The sequence below is a fragment of the Artemia sp. Qi Xiang Cuo genome, chromosome 15, assembly GCF_049724085.1.
Source record: "Artemia sp. Qi Xiang Cuo chromosome 15, ASM4972408v1, whole genome shotgun sequence".
NCBI lineage: Eukaryota > Metazoa > Arthropoda > Branchiopoda > Anostraca > Artemiidae > Artemia > Artemia sp. Qi Xiang Cuo.
In genome coordinates, this window is record NC_142808.1 from 25,321,341 (window position 1) to 25,345,029 (window position 23,689).

General features: G+C 35.3%; 1 long non-coding RNA gene across 1 annotated transcript; it reads left to right on the top strand.

Moving 5' to 3' along the window:
* Window positions 1-1,198: 1,198 nt before the first annotated feature.
* On the top strand, window positions 1,199-22,463 carry LOC148943486 (uncharacterized). Its single transcript, XR_016142953.1, has 3 exons — window positions 1,199-1,237; window positions 2,490-2,634; window positions 22,347-22,463. It is a non-coding gene; the product is annotated as an uncharacterized LOC148943486 (long non-coding RNA).
* Window positions 22,464-23,689: the final 1,226 nt, after the last annotated feature.

A 23,689-nucleotide genomic window follows, 5' to 3' on the forward strand; every position in this document is an offset into this window, starting at 1 on the left:
CATGATGTCTGATAAAGAAACGAAGAAAATATATAAATAATTAAGAAACTAGGAAACGAGGGTGAATTTGAATGAGAAGTAGTTTCAAAGACCTTTAACATTTTAGAACAAATAGCGAGGGTTGAGAAAGGAGTAGCCCCCCCCCCTCGTATACGGAATAATTTCTTTTCTTTTTAAGTTTTATTGTTGCTCCTTACTTTCAGTTGAAAATGTCTGTCTTTTTAATTTAATCTCTATTTAAGGCAAGGTCTTTTATATGTATTGTTTAACTACAATTACCTCCTGAAAGATTGTGTTGAAACATTTACTGAAAGTTTGTGTTCGTGTAGTCCTTCTAAAACATACATAAAGACCTTACTATAAGTTTAAACTTTGTCTTTTAAGACAAAGTGTCTTTAGAAGACAGTTTTTCGAAACTTCAAGTGCCTTTTCGCTTATTGCAACATCCTCCTCGGCATTCTTTATAAGTTTCAACTTAAACACTTTGCCTTTCCAGCGTTGTCTTTCTCTATATGCGTTCACAACTTCTGCCTGTATATGTATCACTGTTCTTTGTTTTGTGACATTCAGGCTTCTTCAAAAAATTCGCAATAGATAAATCTAGACAGATAAATATAGATAGATAAAAGATAGAGATAAATATAGATGGATAAATATAGGTAGGATGGGGTAGGATAAATATAGGTAGGTAAATATGGTAGGATGGGGAGGGGAGTCGGAACCATGAAAAGAAATCACATAACAACATCTAACAATATATAGAGAGAAGGTTTGTGAGTGTTTTGTTCTGCAAGTTGCAAGAGACAAATATAATTTTATATTGTTGTAGTATATAGACCTCCACAGAACCAGCTCCATGACTTTATGGATCTATTTGAAGGCAATTAATGAAACTCCCGATTAACTCTACACCATGTTTTATTATGGGGGACTTTAATGTTGACCCTATAGACCAGTCATCTGCTAGTACTGAATTTATTAATAGAAGTCTATCTAATGGGTTACATCCTTATATAAATATCCCTACAAGAATTATGGAGACATCAGCTAAGCTTCTGGATAATATACTTTCTAATGTTCCTTTGAGCTTTTCTAGGGTCCTCATCAACGATATATCTGACCACTTTGGAGTTTTAGCTAACTTCAGAGCTGCAACAAAGAAGTTTAAAGGCAAGAAATCAAGGATCCCAGTGATCAACCAAACTGCGATGGTAAAACTGAAAATGATATCGAAAAGGTAATTGGTATGAAGTTCTAGGCGAAGTTCAAGACGCAAATGCCAGGTTTATTTTAAGTTATGAAAAGTTACAAAGTTTCAAGTAGTCAAACTGAAACATTTCAAAGAAAACATTCAAGTAAAAGACCTTTGATTAGTCCTATAATTTTGAAGCGAACAAATGTAAGAGATAAATTGTTTGGCTCAAATGATCAACCCGGCACAAGAAAATAAAGAGTAATATAAAACTTATTGAAAGGGGGTGAGTACAATTCAAGAAATGAAAAAAAGAAACATTTTGAGAAAAAGTTTAAGGAGACAGAAGGTTGCCCTAAGAAAACTTGGGGACCAATAAGACAAGTGATTGGATTAAAAACAAATAGTGTACCTGATACATTAATTAGTGCAGCGGGAGGGAGTTTGAAGTTTGAGAATGATATATGTAATGAATTTCAGAGTTAATTTTCGAATATTCGTCACGAATCTAGCTATGTCAGTTGTACCTGATAGTTGCCATCTGACGTACTAGTCCTTACTGTGGAACCAGATTGATGGTAGCTCTTCTCCTTAGACTGGTAACAGTTGATGAAATTAAAAAAAAAATGTTTAGGGGTTGCGTAGTAATTCATCTGGTATTGATCACATTACTTTAAAAACACTTTAATGTATTTTCATGTTATATCTCAAGTTTTATGTGGATTAATTAATGAGTGTTTTTGTCAAGGAGAATTCCCAGATCGTTTTAAAGTTTCCGTATAGCCCCAGTTCATAAGGGTGGTATTCAAAGTCATCCAGGAAACTATAGACTGATATCTGTCTTACCCACAATTTCCTGTGTTTTAGAGAAGTATTTTAGTACTAGAATAATAAGTTTTTTGGAGGACCATAAATTGCTGGAAGAGTCAAAATTTGGGTTCCGTAGAAAAAGGACAACGGAACAGGTGAATATTTATTTGACATCTATTACTAATGATGCATTAGATAAAGGTTTTAAAGTAGGAGCTATATTTTTAGATCCGGTGAAAGCTTTTGATACGGTGGATCATGAACTTCTACTTAAAAAGTGTGAGGTGTATGGTCCGAGGGGAAAATCGTCAAATTTTTTAAGAAGTTTTTTTTCAAGCAATCGGTACCAGTATGTCCAACTAAATGATTCTTCTTCAGGAAAAAACCGTGTTGAAATAGGTGTTCTGCAAGGATCAGTTCTTGGTCCTATATTATTCTTGATATTTATCAATGATTTGCCAAATTGTCTAACTTATTTTTGTTACAGAATAAATGAACTAACGGTAAATCCAACTAATGAAACAGTTTCGCTTTTTGCTGATGACACAACAGCCATTAGTACAGTTAAGACAGCGGAGCTGCTGCAGATGTCCAAGAAGCAATCAATTAATAAAATTGTAACATGGCTGAGGGTAAATAAACTAAGGATTATTATGGCTAAGTCTAATTGTATCATTTTCTCGTGATTACCGGACTTTTAACCGTGGATCAAGAAATTAAATATTTCCAATGGAGTTATAAAACGGACTGCGTCTTTGAAATACCTAGGGATTGTAATTGATGAAACTTTATCTTTTAAGCAACATGAAGCTTTAACTAGTAAAATTCTGGCAAGAAATCTAGGTACAATGAAAAACTCCAACATTTGTTTCCTAAGTCTGTCCTTTGCTATCGTTATTTTTCTCTTATTAAATAAAAAAAACAAGTTTTTTAAACTGAAAGCAAGGAGCGACATTAAAACTTAAAACGAACAGAAATTATTCCGTATATGAAAGGGGCTGTCCCCTCCTCAACTCCTCTCTCTTTACTCTAAAATTTTTTATTGTTTTAAAAAATATATTTTTGATAAATAATCAAACTTTAACGTAAAGAGTGAAGCGTTGTGGACGGGACAGCCCCTTTCATATAAGGAATAATTTCTGTTCGTTTTAAGTTTTAATGTCACTCCTTACTTTCATTTTAAAAAACTTGTTTTTTTTATTTAATTTATGATAGTTTTTCATTTAATTAATCTTTTATTTTAATAAAAATTTTAATTTTATAATTATAAATTTATGTATTTACAAAATAAAATAAGTAAATAACTTATATATTCATATATTTTTCTTCTGGCAAAAATTCAAAGTTGCAGATTTTTGCAGATATGAGCTTGAAACCTATGTAATAGGGTTTTCTGATACGCTGAATCTGACGTTGTGATTTTCATTAAAATTCTTTCACTTGTAGGGGATTTTTCCCCCCTCTTTAAAAAATCGAGTAAATTTTCTCAGGCTCGTAGCCTTTGATGAGTAGGCCCTAATACTAAACTTAATAAAATTTATATATTTAGAATCAGCATTATAAACACATTCTTTTGATACATTTATTGACATCAAAATTCCGTTTTTAAAAGTTTCGATTACTATTGAGCCGTATCGCTTGCTTTTTTATTGTTTTTTTTATTACATATATGTTATTACGTATACGAGGGGGTTCTCCCCTTAGTCAATACCACGCTCTTTACGTTAAAAGTTTAAAAAAATTTGATTCGCAAACACCTGAATCACAAAGGCCGTTTAATTAGAATAGATAGCTCTTTTGAAAGCACTAAAAAAACTGTAGCGTAACGTACGAGGTTTTGACTTTGGGGAGAACCCCCTCACATACGTTATAATTTCTGTTCGTTTTAAGCACTAATATTCTTTCTTACATTTCAGTTGAAAAAACTTGTTTTTTTTTATTTATTTTCTGATCGTTTTTTAAATAATACTTGGAAATCCGGCGCCCCCTTCATAGAAATGTCCCTTACCCCAAAGAAACATCCTCCACGGAAATGTTCTCCAGAGTAACCCCCTCCTCTAGCCCCCCCCTCCAGAAAAAATCCTTCCTGAAAATGGTTATATACTTCCCAATAACCAATAAATAATGCTGGCAAGTCCGGCGCCCCCTCCATGGCAATTTCCCTTCCCCCATGAAAACTTTCTTCATGAACAGATCCTCCAACATAACCACCAACCCACCCTTCCCTCCCACTACCAGAAAAAAAACCTCCTGAAAACTTCTGTATACTTCCCTATAGTAACCAATACTATATGTTAACATTGGGTAAAGTTCATAACTTTCAGCCCTCCCTCTGGGAACTTCGGGGGATTAAGTCATCCTAAAAGACATATTTATCATATTTTCGACCATGCTGAACAAAATAGCTATCTCAAAATTTTGATCGGGTGACTTTGGGAAAAAAATAAGCGTGGGAGGGGGGCTAGTTGCCCTCCATTTTTTTTTGTCACTTAAAAAGGGCACTAGAACTTTTAATTTCTGTTCCAATGAGCCCTCCCACGATATTCTAGGACCACTGGGTCGATACGATTACCCCTGGGAAAAAAAAAACAAACAAACAAACAAATAAACACGCATCCGTGATCTTTCTTCTGGCAAAAAAATGTAAAATTCCACATTTTTGTAGATAGGACCTTGAAACCTCTACATTTGGGTTCTCTGATACGCTGAATATGATGGTGTGATTTCCATTAAGCTTCTATAACTTTTAAGGGGTCTTTTCCCCTTTTTTTGAAAATCAGCCACATTTTTTCAGGCGCGTAACTTTTGATGGGTAGCATTAAACTTGATGAAATTTATATATTTGAAATCAGCATTAAAATCTGGTTCTTTTGATATATCTATTGGTATCAAAAACCCGTTTTCTAGAGTTTCGGTTACCATTGAGCGGGGTCGCTCCTTACTTACAGTTTGTTACCACGAACTGTTTGATACGCTCTCTACTTTTCCATTTATCTTAAAACCAAAAAGATTTCTACAAAATCATGCAGTAAGAATTTTAGCAGGTATTTCTACACGTCAGTCTCTTCGGGAAATTTCATGGGCGCCCGTAAGCAGAATTTTAGGGGGGGCTTACCTGGCCTAATTGGCACGTACAATGCTGGATATCATGCCCGGGGCCACGGCGGTGCAGGCGTAGAACGCCGACATCGAGAGACACGATCAACTACCGTGAAAATGCCGTAGCCGACGCTGGCCGAGGCGGCGGCATTCCGCTGACTTTGAATTAATTTGAGCCAATTCTACATTGTGCCAACCGCAATGTTGGAGCTTTTATTTTCTCGTGTAGTTAAGGTTTTCGAGTTTCCTGCTTAGAAATCAAATGCAATTTTCAAAAATAAACTAACAAGTACGCACACTAATAGTTTGCATAAATTCCGTGTGCTTCCACAGTGAGCTTTTATTCAGCACTATTTCTTGTAATGTATACACTGAATAAACAATCGGGTACTTATGCATTATATGGTAGCCTACTCAACGCTTACCGCTATATACTGTATGCGGGTTTCTTTCAAAACGGGTTTCTTTCAATAGAGAAATGGATTGCAAAGCGTGGTTTCTCATTCAGTTTACAATACTTAAACTATTATTTTTTAGGATTTAGGGGGGGAAGGTACCTATATAGGTTAGGTTACGTATTTAACATATGGTATGCTTTACCCTCCATCCCTCCTAATATGCAAATATATAGCCCAAATTTGTTTCTTAACTATTATATATTCATCCTATTTTATTTCATTTCATTAGCATTAACCAAACTTAACTTCTTTCGTGGCTACCGTATAATGCATAAGTATCGACAATTGTCATTCGAACAGACTCCAGGTTAATATCCAGGTACAAAGTTGAGATTTAAGGGCCTCTCTATTTCAAGACAACTTAGTCAAACAGTTCGTGGTAACGAACTGTAAGTAAGGAGCGACCCGGCTCAATAGTAACCAAAACTCTAAAAACGGAATTTTTTATACCAATAGATACATGAAAATAATCAGATTATTATGCTGATTTCAAATATATAAGTTTCATCAAGTTTAGTCCTACCCATCAAAAGTGAGCTACCGAGCAAAAGTGAGCTACGCGAGCTACCTGAGAAAATTTGCCTGATTTAAAAAAAAGGGTGAAACACCCTCTAAAAGATTTAGAACCTTAATGAAAATCACACCATTAGATTCAGCGTATCAGAAAACCTTCCTGTGGAGGTTTCAAGCTCCTATCTGCAAAAATGTGGAATTTTGTAATTTTTGCCAGAAGAAAGATCACGGATGTGCGTTTATTTGTTTTTTGTTTCTTTTTTTCCCAGGGGTGATCGTATCGACCCAGTAGTCCTAGGATATCACGGAAGGGCTTCATTCGAAAGGAAATTAAAAGTTCTAGTACCCTTTTTAAGCGACCAAAAAAAACGGAGGGCAACTAGGCCCCCACCTACACTCATTCATTCCTAAAGTCACCCAATCAAAATTTTGAGATAGCCATATTGTTCAGCATGGTCGAAAATATTATAACTATGTCTTTTAGGATGACTTAATTCCTCACAGTCCCCGGAGGAAGGGCTGAAAGTTATGAACTTTACCCAACGTTTACAAATAATATTGGTTATTGCGAAGTATACAGACGTTTTCAGGTGGGATTTTTTCTGATAGGGGGGTGGGGTTAAGTTGGAGAGTCTTTCCGTGAAGGAAGTTTTTTGGGGGAAGGGACATTGCAATGAAGGGAGTGCCGGATTTCCCAGCATTATTCAAAAAACGATTAGAAATTAAATATAAAAATAACAAGTTTTTCAACTGAAAGTGAGGAGCAACATCAAAACTTAAAATGGACAGAAGTTCTTACGTATATGATCTGGGTTCACCCCCTAGTCAATACCTCACTCTTTACGCCAAAGATTTTTTATTACCTTCATAAGAGCTATTTATTCTAATTAACGGCCTTTGTGATTAAGGGGTCATTTTTAAAGAATTGGAACAAAATTCGAACTTTAGCGTAAAGAGTGAGGTATTGCTTAGAGGGCGAACCCCCTAATATACGTATTATAAATATATTGATATAGAAGTTCGTTACGTAAGTTAATTTGTAAGTTACGTATATTTATTACTAATAAAAATGTTCGTAAATAAAATTAAAAAACTTTCGAGAAAGCCATTTAACCAAATAAAAGTAAAATTAATCTACAAACTTTGTTCAATTATTCATGTACGGTAAGCCAAAATCAAAACATGCATTAATTTAAAAAACATTCAAAAATTAAATAAAAAACAATCTTTTTCAACTGAAAGTAAGAAGCGACATTAAAACTTAGAACGAACAGAAATTATTCCGTATATGAAAGGGGCTGTCCCATCCTCGACGCCTCGCTCTTTACGCTAAAGTTAGACACTTTCTCACAACTCTATTTCTTAAAACAATAAAAAAAACTTTAGCGTAAAGAGCGAGACGTTGAGGATGGGACAGCCCCTTTCATATACGGAATAATTTCTGTTCGTTTTAAATTGTAATGTCGCTCCTTATTTTCAGTTAAAAAAAAACTTGTTTTTTTTATTTAATATAGCAAAGAATCAATATTTCTTGATTCCTTGTCATAGGTAGGTGTTTATAAATACGGAGTTTTTGATTCCGTGACATAGCAGCATTACTTGAAATGGTAGATTCTGAAGATACTAAACTGTTAAATTCTGAGTTTAACATCGAGGACAGTTAATAAGTTTCCTTATTTGTCATAAAACCACTGGAGGTGTAATAATTAGGAGCAGACTAGGTGTCTAATTACAGGACGGGGACCTATTTCAGACATCAACAGAAATGAATGGGAAGGAAACTACAAATGTAGGTCTCCCTAGTCACCATCTCTATAGTTATATCTATTATACCACTTGGAAAATTAATTTTTCTCTACTAAATCTGTCTAAATTTTCTTAATAAGTATTTCATTAGTTTGAATATTTCACTCGTATACAATGGTAATTATTTTTAATGCATAGACAGTTAATAGTAGAGACCTAATTGTAATTGCAAATTTTCAGCTTGACTCTATTCTTGGAAAATAGGCAACTGCCCAATCTTGAACATACGATCTTAAAATTGAAGTATCTCAATCATGGACAGAATCAATAACTAAAATGTGTTGTGAAAAAGAGTCACGGGCGCGCATAGGTTCAATTTTAGGGGAGGGGGCTTACCTGATCTAACCTGGTCCTGATCGGCGCTTCCAATGCTGTATAATTGAGATCTCAAGACAAAATATCATAGGCAGTGCGATAGCGCTGCCTAAGCAAAGAGCGATGTGGGCACAATATATTATTTATTTTGATTTTTTTTCAGACTTGTGCACTTCTTATAGAAAGAAATGTCATAGAACTTTCAAAAAGAGCTCATGGAGGGCAACCAGACCTCCCCCCTCCCCCACGTCAATCACTTCCCCAAACACATCCAATCAAATTTTTAGATAACCATTTTGTTCAGCGTAGTTTAAAGGTCCGGAAATTATAACTTTGAAGATGAACCCCCCCCTCCTTACAACTCTAAGGGCAAGGGTTGTAAGTTTTGCCCTGGGGGATATAATGTTTTATAGTAAGGGTGGTCGTATAAACCTCAGATGGGGCTCATTTGATTTGTAATGAGAAGTTCTACTGACCTTTTTAACAGTCAAAATGGATTGGAGGTCAACCAGCCCCCCCCCCTATACCAATCATTTCCCCAAACATTTCCAATCAGAATTTTTTAGATAGCCATTATGTTCAGCATAGCTGAAAGGTCCATAAATTATGTTCTTGGGAATGAACCCCCCCAGAGAACAAAATTTGCACTTTACTGAAAAATATAAATGTTTTTACTTTTATAACTTTAATAAATCAAATAATATTAACATTTTGATTACTAAATATCAGTATATGTATATTAAACTGATAATGCGCTTTCATTTGTATTTGTTCAGTAAAGTGCAAATTTTGGGCCTTGGGAAGGCATAGGGGTTTTACGCCCAACTTATGTTAATTTCTGCTCGTTTTGAGTTTGACTCGGTTAATTATTGTAATTTCTGTTCGTTTTGGGTTTCATCTATTTATCGATGCTGATTTGTGGTAGTTTCACGCTTGGTAGATTATTTGATTTTATTTTTGCTCATTTTTTGTTTAATGGAGCTCTTTACTTTTCTTTGAAAACTTATTTTGTGGAAAAAGTTTTTTTAATTAATTTCTGTTCGTTTTATATTGACATAGTCTTTTCAGGGAAAAGGAAAGTAATACTATAAATTTTTTCGTTTTTTAAGACTTTATAGTTTGGACTGCTATTTGTATGCCGGAGAAAAATTTTCAGCAATATTTAACAGCATACAACTTTTTAAAAATCTGGACACAAATAGTACTGTTTAATTTAGTTTCATAACTCCTCTAGTTGACCTGAAATGGAAAAATTGATACCATTACCAAAAAAATCTGTTTACTTTCTTTGATAGCTTGGATACACTTACGCTATTTGGATTTGGTTAAATTTTAAGAGCAGAAGTATCCCCAAACGTTTGAACATAATACCCTCAGTCGTTCTTGGGATACTGCTGAGATGCCTTATTGGGAATTAGCATTATCACAGTGCATTTTAATTTAATCTTAAGTCAACATTTAGTTTTTAAACATATAAAAATTGGATTTGAGGAAGACTAAAATCTATTCTATAAATCATATAAAACAACATTCTATATAAACCTTATATGCCCCCAGGGCATAACTTACAACCCTTGCACTGAGGGCTCTGAGGAGTTTATCATTCTAAAAGACCTAATTTCCAGAACTTTCAACTACATTGAACAAAATTAAATATTGAAGTTTCTACAACAACGCCTTCTTTAAAAGCCTTATATACCCCCAGGGCATAACTTAAAACCCTTGTCCTGAGGGATGTGGGGGAGTGTCCTCCTCAAAAAAATATTTTCTATATGGAAATCAACTACGCTGAACAAAATGGCTAACTCAAAATTTTGATTAGATGTATCTGGGGGAATGAAGGGCGTGAGAGGGGGGGGGGGCTAGTGGCACTCAAATTACTTTCGACTATTGAAAAAGGTACTAGCCCTCTGAATTTCCAATCGAACGAGCCTGTTTTGAGGTTTCTATGACAACCCTTCTATAAAAAACCTTATTTACCCCCAGGAAGTAACTAAAACCCTTGACCTGAGGGTTGTGGGGGAGTGTCCACCTCAAAAACAAAGTTTCTATGTTGAAATCAACTACGCTGAACAAAATGGCTATTTCAAAATTTTGATTGGATGTGTATGGGGGAATGAAGGGCGTCGGGGATGGGGCTAGTTGCCCTCCAATCACTTTCGACTATTAAAAAGGGTACTAGCGCTTTGAGTTTCCAATCGAATCAGAAAAGGGTTCGAATATTAGAAAAGGGTACTAGCACTTTGAATTTCAAATCGAATGAACCTTTCTTGAAGTTTCTACGACAACGCTTTCTAAAAAAACCTTGTATACCCCCAGGGCATAACTTAAAACCCTTGCCCCGAGGGTTGTAGGGAAGTGTCCTCCTCAAAAACATATTTTCTATCTGGAAATCAACTAAGCTGGATAAAATGGCTATCTCAAAATTTTGATTGGATGTGTTTGGGGGAAAGATGGGCGCGGGAGAGGGGCTAGTTGCCCTCAAATCACTTTCGACTATACTATTAAAACGGGCACTAGCCCTTTGAATTTCCTATCGAATGAGCCTTTTTTGAAGTTTCTACGACAAAACTTTCTATAAAAACCTTATATGCCCCCAGGGCATAACTTAAAACCCTTGCCCCGAGGGTTGTGGGGGAGTCTCCTCCTCAAAAATATATTTTCTACCAGGAAATCAACTACGCTGAACAAAATGGCTATATCAAAATTTTGATTGGCCGTGTTTGGGGGAATGATGGGCATGGGGGGGGGGTTAGTTGCCCTCCAATCACTTTCGACTATTAAAAAGGGTACAAGCGGTTTGAATATCCAATCGAATGAGCCTGTTTTTAAGTTTCTACAACAACGGATTCTATAAAAACCTCATATGCCCCCAGGGCATAACTCAATACACTTGCCCCGAGGGTTTTGGGGAGTGTCCTCCTCAAAAACATATTTTCTATCTGGAAATCAACTACGCTGAACGAAATGGCTATATCAAAGTTTTGATTGGATGTGTTTGGGGGAATGATGGGCGTGGGGGAGGGGCTAGTTGTCCTCCAATCACTTTCGACTATTAAAAAGGGTGGTAGCCCTTTGAATTTCCAATCCAATGAGCCTGTTTTGAAGTTTCTACGACAACACCTTCTATAAAAACCTTAAAAGCCCCCGAGGTATAACTTAAAACCCTTGCCCTGAGGGTTGTGGGGGAGTGTCGTCCTAGAAAACGTATTTTCTATATGGAAATCATGTACGCTGAAAAAAAAGGCTATCTCAAATTTTTGATTGGCTGTGTTTGGGGGAAGGAGGGGCGGGGGGGGGCGGGGTTACTTGCCCTCCAATCACTTTCGACTATTAAGTTATGCCCCATGGGCATAACTTAAAACCCTTGCCCCGAATGTTGTGGGGGAATGTCCTCCCCAAAAAGATATTTTCTATCTGGAAATCAACTACGCTGAACAAAATGGCTATCTCAAAATTTTGATTGGATGTATTTGGGGGAAAGGTGGGCGTGGGGGGGGGCTAGTTGCCCTCCAATCGATTTCGACTATTAAAAAGGGCCCTAGCCCTTTGAATTTCCAATCGAATGAGCCTTTTTTGAAGTTTCTATGACAACGCCTTCTGTAAAAACCATATATGCCCCCGGGGCATAACTTAAAACCCTTGCCCCGTGGGTTGTGGGGAAGTGTTCTCCTCAAAAATATATTTTTATCTGGAAATCAACTACGCTTAACAAAATGTCTATCTCAAATTTTTGATTGGATGTGTGTGGGGGAATGATGGGCGTGGGGGGGGCTAGTTGCCCTTCAATCACTTTCGACTATTAAAAAGGGCACTAGCTACCCCAATTTTCAATCGAATGAGGCCTTTTTGAACTTTCTACGACAACTCCTTCGATACGAAGTGCCCGGGTATGGAGAAAAAATAAAAAAAAAAAACCAGAGGGCACTATGTGTATACTTTTAATACCACCACTACAGTTACTGTAACTAATGACGCTAATAGTATTAAGGTGAAACTCTTAGGAAGCGTTTTGGGGAGTTCCAATTAAACGAAAAAACTGTATGCATGCAGGTTTTCAAAAAGGCATATAAGCAATATCATAGGCAGCATCACTCTATAGTAGCTAGAAATATCATTGAGACATTTAAAGAAGGTAATTCAATTCGAAATTAAAATTTCTGGTGCTCAACCAGAATCTCGTATGCAGAATCTAATATTCTTCTCAACTATATACATGCCTGTGTGCTGTTATGGACGACAACTTCTTGGAAATTCCAGCGTTTCTTAGGAACAACAAAAAGAAGCAAGAAATATTCTGGAAAAGTTTAAGTTATTCGCTACACAAGCTAATGATAGCAGAATTCTTCTGTTTACTGATGAAATGTGATATTTGCACCTGTCTTAGTTTATTTCTGTTCTAAAGAAGACAACAATTCCTACCCCTGTTTAATAGTTTGAATCCTTTTCTGGAGTAATAATTTACCCCAAACTTTCTTCCACAACCAGTAATAACAATCCACAGATTCTGATCTTACTTCAGATCTTAACTGGAAATCAACCAGCTACCAGTGGCTCAAATGTGGTTACAGGCTAAGTTGCATTTTCATAATCATACCTCTACGGCAAAGAGTATGGGAAATTGATAAGAGAGAAAAAAAAACATATACTTCAAGGAAAAAATAAATAAAATCAGCTAGGGCTTTGCGTAAAAATCATAAAGCTAATCCGGAATACCAGGATAAAAATATTACTTGAAATAATTAATATTTTCTTTTTTCATTTTTTTAACTCTTATTTACGTGGGTCAAGGATTCTTGCACTTTTTGCGCTCTTTGCGCTAAAATATTTTAGTATTCTAAGAAAGCTTCTTATTGTTCTAATTAAATGAATCTTGTATTTCAGGAGTCGCTCTTAAAGAATTGGGACAAAATTCAAACTTTAGCGTAAAGAACGAAGTATTGATGAGGAGCAACCCCCCTCATAAACGTATTAATTTAAGTTCGTCTTAAGTTTTAATGTTGCACCTTACTTTCAGTTGAAAAAAACTTTTTTTTATTTAATTTCGGGTTGTTTTTTAAATAATGCCAGGAAATATGGCTAAAACTTCAATTTTTGTTCTACTCAATGATATTGCCTCATATTTGTAGAATACTAAAGAAAACTGAGCACGGTTGTTCAATTGCAAGGGGGTTCAATTACACGAGGATTCAGTTACACGGGTTCAGATACGCGGTGGTTCATTTGCACGGGGGTTCAGATGCAAGGTGGTTGAATTGAGTTGAAAGTAAGGAGTAACATTAAAACTTAAAATGAACAGAAATTATTGCGTATATGAGGGGGATACCTCACTATTTGCGCTAAAGTATTTTAATACTCTTAAAAAGCTTCTTATTGTTTTAATTAAACGAATCTTGCGTTTCAGGAGTCGCTCTTAAGGAATTGGGGCAAAATTCAAACTTTAGCGTACAGAACGAAGTGTCGAGGAGGAGCAACCCCACTCATACACGTAAAAATTTATGTTCGTCTTAAGTTTTAATGTCGCTCCTTACTTTCAGTTGAAAAAAACCTTATTTTTTTGTTTAATTTCTAATCGTTTTTTGAATAATGCCAGAAAATATGGCCAAACCTTCACGAAAAAATCTCCTCCCCACGGATATATTATCTAGACAATTCAATCCTGGTGAAAATCTATCCCGGGTAATTACCCTTAATATCTCCACGCTTAAAATTGAATCGGCAAAGAGAAAGCAAGTCACAAGAAGAATTTCGTATAGGAATTCTGGCAAATTTCCCCATTTTAAATATCTCCTGAAGTATGCTCTCCCTGGAAGCTTCCTTCCCCATGGATAAATCTCCTCATGGAAAATCACCTCAGCAGCAAATTCATCTCCCCCCCCCACACACACCCGAAAAATGAATACATACTTCCCAACTACAATTAATAAACGTAAACACTGGGCAAATTCTATAACTTAAAGACCTTTCCCCAAGGGCTATGGGAGGTCAAGATATCTCCAAAGGCAAAGTTATTCGGCCTTCCAACCCTGATGAACAAAATTAATATCTCAAAATTTTTATCCGACAATTTTGAGAAAAAAGGGGCGTTGGAGGGGGTGCCCTGTAATGTTTATGGTGTCTTAAAAAGGGCACTAGAACTTTTTATTTCCGTTCGAATGATCCCTTTCTCGATGTTCTTTGACCACTTGGTCGATACGATCACCCCTGGAAAAAAACAAAAACAAAAAAGAATAACAAATAAACACGCAATCGTGATCTTTCTCCTGGCAAAAAATAAAAAATTCCAAATTTTTGCAGGTAGGAACATGGAACCTCTTCACTACACGGTTATTATCCTATCTGATCTTCAATACAATTGTCGCGCATTTGCCGCTTTCTTGACAAGTACCAATATTTTAGTTGGTATATTGGTTAGGTTAGAAGCCATATAATATAATGCGTTCTGGGGGGCCTGATTTCCATAATTTTGTTACTAAAGTCTTATGTTTTCGTCATATTTTGATATATTTCATTAGGATTAACCTAACTTCATTTCTTGAGTGGTTTTGCTATAAGACATAAGTACCTAAACTCCTTCAAATTTACCAAAGGAAGCTTTGAACCGAAAAATACAACAAAAATTAATTAATGTGCAAATTAAGATTTTTTGTATCAACATAACGTTTTGAAATAGTTAATCCTGATACCGAGGTATGGTGTAAGGGATTCGCTTACTTCTGCTGATCGTGGTTTACTAAGTTCGATCCCGCACGGTACCTGGGAAATAGAATAATTTCCATCACTGAATAATTTTTTATAAATTTCAAATATTTTATATTATTATAAGTAATATCTCAAAAAGTCATATTTTGCCCTTTGTTTCAAAGGATCCTTGCTAAATATTACTTATAATAATATAAAACTTATAAAATATTTGTGGTTTGAAACGCTATTTTAATTTTAGAGTTTTTTTCCTTAATTTTCCCTCATTGTAAATTTACTCAAAGTTACACAAGTTGCCCTTTGTTTATGTTGTATATGTAAGGTCCTTTATTTGAATTAAATAAAAAAAAAACAAGTTTTTTAACTTGAAGTAAGGAGAGACGTTAAAACTTAAAACGAACAGAAATTATTCCGCATATGAAAGGGGCTGTACCCTCCATAACGCCTCGATCTGTAACCTAAAGTTTTTTATTGTTTAAAAAAATAACAATTATAAGAAAGTGAGACATTAGCGTATAGAGCGAGGCGTTGAGAAGGGGACAGTCCCTTTCATATACGGAATAATTTCTGTTCGTTTTAAGTTTTAACGTCGCTCCTTACTTTCAGTTAAAAAAACTTGTTTTTTTTATTTAATTTTTGAACGTTTTTGAATTAATGCTGGTTTTGATATTAGATTACCGTACATGAATAATTAAAACAAAATTTGCGTATTAATTTTACTTTAATTTGGTTAAATGGGTTTCTCGAAACTTGTTTTATTTTATTTACGAACTTTGTATTAGTAATACTTTATATGTAATACGTACCTTAAGAATTAACTTACGTAACGAACTTCTATATTCATATATTTTAATACGTCTATTGGGGGCTCACCCCCTAGTCAATACCACGCTCTTTAAGCTAAAGTTCGAATTTTGTTCAAATTCTTTAAAAATTAAACCTTAATCACAAAGGACGTTATTTATAATAAATAGCTATTATGAAAGTATTAAAAAAATCTTTGACTTAAAGAGCGAGGTATTGACTAGGGGGTGAACCCAATCATATACGAAATATTTTCTGTTCGTTTTAAGTTTTGATATTACTCCTTATTTGCAGTTGGAAAACTTGTTTTTTTTATATTTAATTTCTGATCTTTTTTTTTTAATAATGCTGGGAAATCCGGCACCCCCTTCATGGCAATGTCCCTTCCCTCATGAAAATTTTTTTCATGGAAAGATCTTCCCACATAACCCCCAACCCACCCACCCCCCTACTACCAGAACCCCCCCCCCCCCCTGAAAACGTCTGTATACCTCCTAATAACCAATACTATGTGTTAACATTGGGTAAAGTTCATAACTTTCAGCCCTCCCCCCGGGGACTTCGGGGGATTAAGTCATCCTAAAGGACATACTTATCATATTTTCAACCATGCTGAACAAAATGGCTATCTCAAAATTTTGATCAGGTGACTTTGGGGAAAAAATAAGCGTGGGAGGGGGTCTAGTTGCCCTCCATTCTTTGATCAATTAGAAAGGGCACTAGAACTTTTAATTTCCGTTCCAATGAGTCCTCCCACGATATTCTAGGACCACTGGATGGATACGATCACCCCTGGGAAAAAACAAAACAAAAAAAACAAATCCGTGATCTTTCTCCTGACAAAAAATACAAATTCCACATTTTTGTAGATAGGAGCTTGAAACCTCTACAGTAGGGTTCTCTGATACGCTGAATATGATGGTGTGGTTTTCATTAGGGTTCTATAACTTTTAGGGGGTCTTTTCTCCTTTTTTTCGAAAATCATTCAAATTTTCTCAGGCACGTAACTTTTGATGGGTAGGACTAAACTTGATGAAACTTATATATTTGAAATCAACATTAAAATCTGATTCTTTTGATGGTATATATTGGTATCAGAACCCGTTAGAGTTTCCGTCACCATTGAGCCGGGTCCCTCCTTACTTACAGTTCGTTACCACGAACTGTTTGAAAAGGGGGCATGTTGTTCCCGTTTCCAAAAAGTGTTTTGGTATTAAAGTGAAACTTTAAGGAGATGCTGAGATGGATATTGACTTTAAGGAATAAATATCAGTATAGGTATATTACACTGACAATCCACGGTCATTTTTTTTTTTGTTTTTGTTTTTCAGTAAAGCCTAAACTATGCTCTGGTCTTAAGAGGGCATGGGGGTTGTCAGCCCTAGTAATATTAATTTTTTCTTGTTTTGAGTTTGACTAGGCTATTTATTATAATTTCTGTTCCTTTTGAGTTTCATTTGTTTGTTGATAGTAATTTGTGGTAGTTTTACGCTTGGAAGATTATTTGACTTTATTTCTACTCATTTTTGACTTAATGGAGCTCTTTACTTTTCTTTGTAAAACTTATTTTGTGGAAAAAGTCTTTTAAATTAGTACAAATATAAGGCAGGGTCATTCAGACAAGGGGGCTGGCGCCCAAATCCTGCCCCCTCCCCCCCCGCCCGTTATGGGCACCCATGAAAGATTAATCATATTTAAATAGGCTTGGCGATAAGATTGTAGTCAGCCAATTCCAAATTTCTGCATCAGGTCCAAGATTAAGAACCTACTATCGTTGTTTAGGGAAGGTACATTTTAGTCAAAATATTTGTCCAAGATCACACACTGTCCAGGCACTGGGGTTTTTTACCCCAAATCCTCTTTCATTTAGTAGATATGATCTGGCTATTCCAGCTACTTTCACACATTACCTCTCCCACTATTCATAGTCGTCACACTGACCTCTGCAGTACGTTCTACCCTCTCTCTAATGGCACTCATAGATGACTTTTACAAAGTTGCCAACTGCAACCCAAATCAAAACTAAGTTCACATTCCTTTTCACTATCTTACCCAAGACAACTGTCTGGGTTGCCATCAACAGTCACTGTCTGAACCATTTCAGTTTAATTTTCTCCCTCAGCCCTTTCTTCTCAGCAAATCTCTTCACAGACTGCTTCTTTGTTCTGCTTGTTTTGTTGCTTCATTTTTTCTTTCCCACCTCTTCTTTGCCTTTCTTGTAGCAAAGGCAGCTTCACTCTTTGCTTTTACTGATGTATCAGTGAGCACTTTTGTTCTTCCCTCCTTTCTTCCTTGAAGCATTTTGTTTTCTTGGTGGTGCTGGGATGTGGTTGTACTTGTTCAGGTGTGACTATCCTATTTCACAGTGGCTACAAAATCACAGGGCTTACTGAAAGCGTTGGGTGAGAGGATGGCAGTGGGTTGGAGTTAGAACCTCTGACGAGCTTGGCAATTTGCCACCAGCTTCACGGGCTAAAAAACATTTGGTTGGTCTGTATTTAAGAGCACAGATCTTCATTATCAAAACAATCTGGACTGAAAGGGGATATGCCTTCTAAATCTCTTCTGGATGTTTGTTAGTATGAAAGGAAAGGGGAAAGATTTTTCGACCAACCCAGCTGTAATATAAAGGGTGACAGTTCTTCTTGATGTTGACGGTTGCTTGATGAAAAAGAATACTACTAATTTTGATAATTAATTATGTTAGGAATACAGAGATGTTAGATATTTCAACAATTATGCAAGGGTTCCGAAATGCCACAGCCATTTTGTTTCTAGCAGATTTCTAATTCTCTTGATGAATTACGAAGAAGACCAGCGTCCTGACAGCGACTTGCGAAGTTTCTAACTCATGAATAGGCCCATATCTGATGTAAATTAAAGCTGGGATTTGAGAAAGACTGATCAAAACAAAATGTTTGCAGTCAACAATGATCGCGACAGCGGCGCGCCTCTGCTGCAATTTGTTGCCGCCGCCGACCTTCTCTTAACAGCACGGCGCCTGGGTTCTAGTTGTATAGTAGAAATCTCAAAACAAAAATATAATAATATAAGGCAGCGTTATACAACCAGAGGGGAGGGGGCTGGCGCCCCCCTTCCTTAAGGCCCCCCATGGGTAATTTACCTAGCTTTAAAAATTTTGACGACTGCAGGCCATCGTGAATTCTAAGTATTGTACTTTATTTTTGAATTGCAGCAGGATATTCAGCCTCATTGTTTTAGTGATTTATTGTGCATTAGGTCTACTCTTCATTCTCACGGTTCAAGAGGTAGTGTTGATTTCTATGTACCTAGAGGCATTTCTTCCCGTTCATGTCTTTCTGTTTTTTATAGAGGTACACGGAAATGAAATAGATTAACAAGTAATATTAAGATTATTCGAGACCCCCATATATTTAGAAACACCATTAAGGAATTGCTTTTTGTAGAATATGACTTTTGATTGATTTATTTATTTACTGTGGGGGTTATGCTGATATGATGTTCACGGAGGAAAAGCAAAGAAATGATGTTTTCTTTTACACTTATTGTTTAGTATGATGGTATTAGTGGTGTCGGTGGCCAAGTGTAGTTTTGTTTTAAGGATTTAGTTTTTTCTACCTCCCCCACGGACAAATTTTCCTTTTCAGGTGAGGTAGAAATAATTTTTGTTTATTATTTGTTCTGTCAATAAACCCTTCTCTCTCGCATACGATGTTTTTAAATCTCCTTTGGGTCTCTCTCCTTCAACGACACAAGGCCGTTACCTTGGTTCATTATTTGAATAGATTCAGAGCGTAAATTAGATACAAAAAAGAATATTAAAGCCTACAACAAAGGGAGTGAGTAACGTAAAAGAATGTAAACTGGAACCGGTGCCGAAGAAAAAAAATATAATCATGCGTTCAGCGTTTAATAAGTGTAAAGATGAGGCAAAATTAGTGCAGTATTAAGTGTTTATCCCATTTCTGAAAGAAGCACAATCATAAAGTTTGAAAAGTGCCAAAAAATGCCAAGCACAGATGGCGTCGATGATTTTGTTCGACACTAGCGCCAGTTTCTACTTTATAAGCTGCCCATACTCTTTGGCCGATAAAGTTTGAAATTAATCGAAATCATCGTAGTATTAGAGAACTATGGAAGTTTTATCTTAGTTATCGCAATTGATGCCTATGAGTTCTGGAAAATATACCTCCTGAAGCTAATATAAGATGCATTTTGATTACTCGACCAAAGAGGGAAGCAAACTTTGAAGTTATAGCAAGACAACACAAAACTAATAAAGCCTCATTTTCATTTAACGTTTTACAGACTGTACGTCAAATTAGTCAACCAATCAGAAACCTCGTTTTCGTAAGCTGGTGTGAAAGAAAAAGTTGCTCGCAGTTCCATTAGTTGATTTGCTTTCTGATTTTCCATAAATCATCAAATGAAGACACGGCTTAATACAGAACGCAGGCTCATCTATGAGTAAACAGCAATTAATGCAGCCTAGCTTTTTTAAATGGCGATAAGAGTTGTTTAATATTGTGTACAAATAATTTTTAGTTAAACGTAAACGAGATCAGCGCCAATTGCGAATTAATTTTATGTTTCCAGGCCATTATCAATAATATAGATGATCTTATGCAGTTTACTGCAAGTAATAACAAGAAAGTTCATATTTTGTTGATGAAAATCCACGTCTAAAGTTTTGCACTTACAACTGACCTCAAGCGGAACGAACTATTTATGGAAGTTTTGCAACCAGTGATTGAGGTGAGGAAAAGGGGACGACAAGAAATTAATCTTCATGGTGACTCTGAACGGGATTGTCGTCAATTTCTATAAAAGCAATGCTATACAACCAAACCATCAGATTCCCACTATTTTACTTTGGGCTAACGGCAAAATTCAAAGAGACATAAACAGGTAAAGAAAACGACATGTTGAATCCACTGAAACCATGGAAAGGAATTGAAAGCGCAAAAAAACAGTAACTATTTTGCCATGTAAAATGGGTCTGGTTTTTGCTGTTTCTCGGGTCGAACAGATATAATTCTGATTTAGTTATGTTTGTTTCACTTCATCTTAATTTGAGGGTAAAATTTCAGCAACCACATTAAAAGTTCGAAAGTTCTTTCTTCAATCGTATTTTTGTTGTTGATGCAAGATGGAACACTTTGACACAGAGTGAAACTAAGAAAAAATATTCATTACATAGTTTATTTACTTTACGTACCTCATTAGGTAAAGTAAATAAGATAATTGGTTAAAAATAAGATATGGTCCTCTATTACAGCTAACCTAAGTACCCGATAATTTTTTCTGAGGACTATACGTCACTCTTACTAGGAGGTAGCATCCTTGTACAGATATTGTGGCAGTGCTCTCTTATTCTCACCCTAGGGGCAGGATGGGGAACCTTAAGCCAAATGAGAAATACTCAGAACAAAACAAAGCTTTGACCTGTTTTTCAGACCTCTGCTCCCTGAAAAACTTGGTATAGGCCCGTTCGTTCCCTTCAAAACATTTATCTAAAACCCTTGATTCACTTTATTTAAAACATTTTTTTTCTTGAGAAGGAAACGATTATTTTGGTATAGAAGTAGGGTATATATATATATATATATATATATATATATATATATATATATATATATATATATATATATATATATATATATATATATATATATATATATATATATATATATATATATATATACATATATATATATTAACATAGAACAAAAAAAATACGTAAGGGGCTTCATTACCCCCGTAAGCAGAAATTCGTTTTGGGGAAGGGAACGCATTTTTAGAGGGTGTATTTTAAAACATTACGAAACAGGCAAATCATATGAGAACTACATGATTTCTATGATTATTTACAGGAGTACATATGAAGATAGTGATAATTCGGGGTTAAAGCCTGCATCATATGCTTCTCAACTATATACATGCCTGTGTGCTGTCATGGATGACAACTTCTTCGAAATTCCAGCGTTTCCTAAGAACAACGAAAAGAAGGAAGAAATATTCAGGAAAATTTTAAGTTCTTAGCTACACAAGCTAATGATAGCGGAATTCTCCTATTTACAGATAAAATGTGATATTTGCATCTGTCTTAGTTCATTTCTGTGTTAAAGAAGACAACAATTCTTACCCTTGTTTAATAGTTTGAATCCTTTTCTGGAGTAATAATTTACCCTAAATTTTCTTCCACGACCAGTAATGACAATCCACAGATTATAAACCTACTTCAGATCTTAACTGGAAATCAACCAGCTACCAGTGGCTTAAATGTGGTTACAGGCTGAGCTGTACTTTCATGATCATCCCTCTACGGCAGAGTATGGGAAATTGACAAGAGAAAAAAACATCTTCTTCAAGGAAAAAATTAAATAAAATCGGGTAGTGCTTTCCGGCAAAATCATAAAGCTAACCCGGAATACCAGGATAGAAATATTACTTAAATTAATTAATATTTTCTTTTTCATTTTTTTTACTTCTTATTTACATGGGTCGAAGATTCTGGCACTTTGCATAGCCAAAAGAGAGCAAGACGTTATGTAAAGCTTAGCTCATTTTATTTTAGCTTCCCTTTAACTTTTTTACTTTCATTTTACTCAATTTTATTTTCATTCGTTTTTAAATGAAATAATTTTATTATATTTTAACTGTAGGAAGCAGAGGCGCCACCCAACCAGAGTAGAAGATCTAAGAGTAAACCCCATAGAGGCTGGCTGTATCTCTCCAACGAGTCCTAATTGATAGCAAATTGTCTTTTTGGTATTTGTATAGCCTTGTGTCGCATGATAAGGAGACATGTTAAGAAAACAATTCTTACTTTAAAATATGTATAATGATCCTAGTTCTTACATTATCAAACGGGAGAACCTTTATCATCAAGTCTTTCCTCTAAAAATCCTCAAAAGAGAAAAAGTTTCCAAATATCACCATGTTGAAAATTAAATGCTTAAGTATTTTTAAATTGCCTCCTAATAAGTTCTTTTATAGATAGCGTTCATGCCGGTCTTTTTAATATTTTTTTTTTTAAAGAGCAGTGGCGAAGGGCGAATAGCAGTGGCGTAAATACAAAATATTAATAGCAGGGGTTAGGTTAGGTTACAAAAGATGCACGGAATTTTTTTTCACTACTTTTTCTTTAAACATATTTTTTGACACAAGCGCTAAACACGTGCTAAACTCTGTCTATAAAAAAACTTATTTGGCGGCAGTTTACAGCGGCAATTTCAAAAGACTTAAGTAACTTGGTACTTTTACCATGGGTTTTGGAAACAATTTCTTTTAAGTTAGAAAAAGAAGGATTTTCAGAAGAAAGACTTGATGATAAAGGTTCTCCCGTTGGATAATATAAGAACTAGAACCATTATACATATTTTAAAGTAAGAATTGTTTTCTTAACATGTCTCCTTATCATGCGACACAAGGCTAAACAAATACCGTCTTTTTTTTTCTAATGGAATAATTTTTTATATAGAAATAAAATCTTTTTTTTTGTCTGAAATTTGCACTTATTAATCATTAAACTACCCTCTGCTGTTCTGAGGATATTATGGTAGTTTCTGACTATTTCCCCTTTGTGCTGGATCATAATGTAGAAGAATGTTATAATTCAAGTGCATGCTTGTACTGGTATCAATAAAGGAAATAGATTTTGCTTTCTAAATTTTAGTTTTTTCGACAACTAGATTTTTTTCGTTTCCTCATTTTCTAATTTTACTATTTTTGTGTCATATTTTGACATGCACTTTCTAATACGAACATATATGGTTAGTTCTTCTAAACAATCCAAAGATGTATTGCCTGCCTACCCAATTGAATACCTCATAGAAGGTTTCCAGTACAGGTATATTCCTCAATTACAAGGCTTTTGTTCATATTGGATACTGACAAGTGTGGAAGCTCCTTTAAAATTACGTAATTGTCAAAACCTTTATTGCCTCTTCCTATACTATTGTTTTTGCTATGGGACTTAAGCCACAGGGAAGTAAATAACACAAAA